At 39.2% G+C, this 3,178-nt stretch overlaps 1 long non-coding RNA gene across 1 annotated transcript; it reads right to left on the bottom strand.

Annotated features, from left to right (window-relative positions):
• Nucleotides 1-1,164: 1,164 nt before the first annotated feature.
• Nucleotides 1,165-2,955, bottom strand: LOC123978005. The gene is made up of 3 exons (XR_006826834.1): nucleotides 2,844-2,955; nucleotides 2,502-2,547; nucleotides 1,165-2,381 (listed from the first exon to the last, which is right to left on the bottom strand). It is a non-coding gene; the product is annotated as an uncharacterized LOC123978005 (long non-coding RNA).
• Between the last annotated feature and the right edge of the window lie 223 nt (nucleotides 2,956-3,178).

Here is a 3,178-nt window from a genome sequence, read left to right on the forward strand (position 1 = left end):
TTCTGGGGGAAATACCGATCACTGTTCACCAGATAGTCACTAACTTTGTCTGCTCTTTGGTTCGAGGCAGGTAGTGTACAGTCTGTTTGTCAGAGCTTTTTTTGTGGTAACATATTCACTAACCAGTGAGGAGAACCCTCCACAAACACACAGTGACAAACCCACACATAGGTGGTCTGTTTTTCTCCTGTGGTTTCTGGTGCTGAGAGATTAACTTCTGCCACAGTTCAGAGAGTCAGATGTTTGTTATTCCATACGGGTTCACCAACAGTGTGAAAACATGTCCCTGTAGCAGAAACATCACAGAGTCTTTAGCCATTAGGACTAGACATCTTTCCATCGGGAAATTAATAGAAGCAAAATAAATCTGGCTTTTTGCCAAATTTTAAAACTGCCACTTTCCCATCACCCACTACCTTATTTTCCAATAGAAAAAGTACCTCAAAATGGTGCATTTATTTTGTGTAATCTTGCCAATGTCCTAGAATCACTGACATTGTGTTTATAATTGCTGTTGATATTGTGGCTGACTATCATACCACTATCAAGTTTTTTGAAAAGCAATTGTGAACAAAGGAAAACTGTCACAAGGGCTACTTCTGTTTAGTCACTTTGCATTAAGTCTTTTACGTGTTTTTTTTTTTTTTTTTTTTTTCAGTTATTAACATCTCCTGTCATTACAGAAACCTGCTGTTCCCCACCTGACCTATAGTTGCTCTCTGTGTGTTCCTGCCAATCCCAATCCCATCACCTGTTCCCCTCCAACCGAAAACATGTCACCACATACATTCAATTGTGGTTCCTTCTAAATGGTTATGTATGAGCTCCATTGCTACATATAACCACACCTGAGCAGGAATGCTACAAGTTTCGGCCTGGTGGTTGCACTAAATGCCTTGTTTTGGGTCTTTAAATAATGCAATAACACTGAAAATATGACATTACAAAAGGGATTTCAATCATAGCTCCATAATATGGTCAAAATATGCCACATCCTATAGCTATATTTCATAGATCAAATATCTGCTAAGGTTAATTAAGTTTTTAGGTTTTTTGTTTGTTTGCCAGTAATGACTTAAGTTCCTTCTACTGTCTTACTTTTCCAATTCAGCTTTGGCCAGATGGCTTGTATGCTTACTACTGTTATGAAAAACACATACGCAAATTAGCTTATTTAGCATAAATACAGACATTTATTTCTGGTTGTACATTGGAATTTGGTTATACGGGTCTGAACTGACATTGACGCAGGAACCATCCAAATGAATCCATATCTGAATGTGTTGATGCTGCATAAAACTACCAGAAATTTCCACAAACTAGGCTATAGTTTGTTCTTAAATGTAATTGGGCCTGTTATCACATATTTCACAAATATTGGTAAAAGAGTGGCATTTGTTTTCTGTCGCACACACCCTGAAATATTATCAGAATTGAATGTGTTCAGTCCAATATCATATGGAAAATTTGATAAAATTATTTTATCCCATTCATGAGTGCCAGAGGACATGTTGACATGCTTCCTATCAACCATCTCAGCTGGAGAAGGACTCTAGTGCAAGCTCTTCTATGGGCCCAAAAACACAAAAGCATGAGGAAGCCTACAGAGGCATTTTTATAAATCCAGTTCTCCTTAATAGATCCATTTGCAGTGTTACATGGTGACTTCTATTACACAAGTGCACTAGTGGTATCGGTCTGGCAAGATCACGTGATTGCGGTCTGTTTCTTTATCAGGATAGCCAGGTGCTTTCACTACCTCTGCCTAATTTTCTCTCAGCTGACCTTTCCACCTTTCTGTGGGACAGGAGCTCGGCATGCTGCGGATAACGTGATCAGCAAGTGTTTTTTTACTTCACATGGCCATGTGTTGATGTGCAGAGTGTTATTCCAGCAGCACAGAGAGCCTCGGGCGGGTTTCTCACATCTGCTCAGCATGTTGCTGTGTGTTCGGTTCCAGTAGGAGGCTGTCCTCTGACCAGTAGCTGGTGGTGACACAGAGGAGAACCAGTGTAATGTGCTCACAAGGACAGGGTGTCGGCCCACACATGGTTAAATATTTCTCTATTTTTCAGGCACTCAGCACGCTCGATACGCCATGCAGCAGAAGTCTGTTCTTGATATTTCCGTGTGGCGCGTTGACAGAGCTGTTTAGTTCTCCATGGGAAGTTGCGGTGTGCCCGGATAGTTGTACTCACTAACTGTGCCTCCTTCCCCCTCAGCTGTTTATTTCCTTTATCTCTGCCTTTTGGTTCAAATTGTAGTCAGATATTTGTTGGTTAAGTCGTCCGTGATTCATGCTCTCTACAGGTGTGTCCAATTACTCCTCAATGAAAATTGAAGGGTGAGTGAGAGAGCAGTGGTAATCTTGTTATAGCCAGCTGTGGCCGGGTGGTAAGAGGTAAGAGAGCACAGCAGTGAGGAGGAGGTTATTGACGAGTGACAAGAGAATTTAAAGGGACAGTTCCCCTAAAAACACAATAAAGCTTTTATTTTCTTACCTGAAATGGTTTATTTTCATTAGTGTTGTTTTGGCAGGAACTGTAGCTGAAACAATTAGTTGATTTAATTGATAAGCAATTTACCTGGGAGAAAATCTAACAAAAGTAATTTATCATAGATAAATGCTAAGCACTTGCTGATTTTCACTAGAATGGGAGAATTTGCATTTTTTTGAATGGTTTTTTTTTATCATTTAAAATTGTAGTCTGTCAAAATAAGCAATTTGAATATGTTATTCTGGATTTTAAAGTGCCAAAAAAACCAGCATCTGAAAAACTCAATTATTGACAAAGTTACCCAATTTTCACTCAGGGATATACTTTTAAATTAAGTATTCTCACCAAATTGTATGCAGAAAAAACAATTTCCAGCCAATATCCACTTTCCTTTTAGCTCAAACAAAACAGAGTGTTTTTAGCTGCTAGCTCTTCAACTTTCCTCAGAAGTATTTCGCTAACCTTGTCTGTCGATGGTTTGGTTCTGGGCAGGTAGCTAGTTTATAGTCAGTTCAACAGCGTTGTTGCTAAAACAGCCATCTGCTGTTCAGAACTGTGTTAAAAGAGCAGTGAGACTAAACCAAACAGTAAATTAGCAGACTTTAAAACCAAAACAACAAACTAAAAGAGGATAAAAAGCTAAATTGCTCTCTAAAGCTGCAGAAATGGGGCATTACCAT

This window comes from Micropterus dolomieu, linkage group LG10 (assembly GCF_021292245.1).
Source record: "Micropterus dolomieu isolate WLL.071019.BEF.003 ecotype Adirondacks linkage group LG10, ASM2129224v1, whole genome shotgun sequence".
In the NCBI taxonomy this organism is placed as follows: domain Eukaryota; kingdom Metazoa; phylum Chordata; class Actinopteri; order Centrarchiformes; family Centrarchidae; genus Micropterus; species Micropterus dolomieu.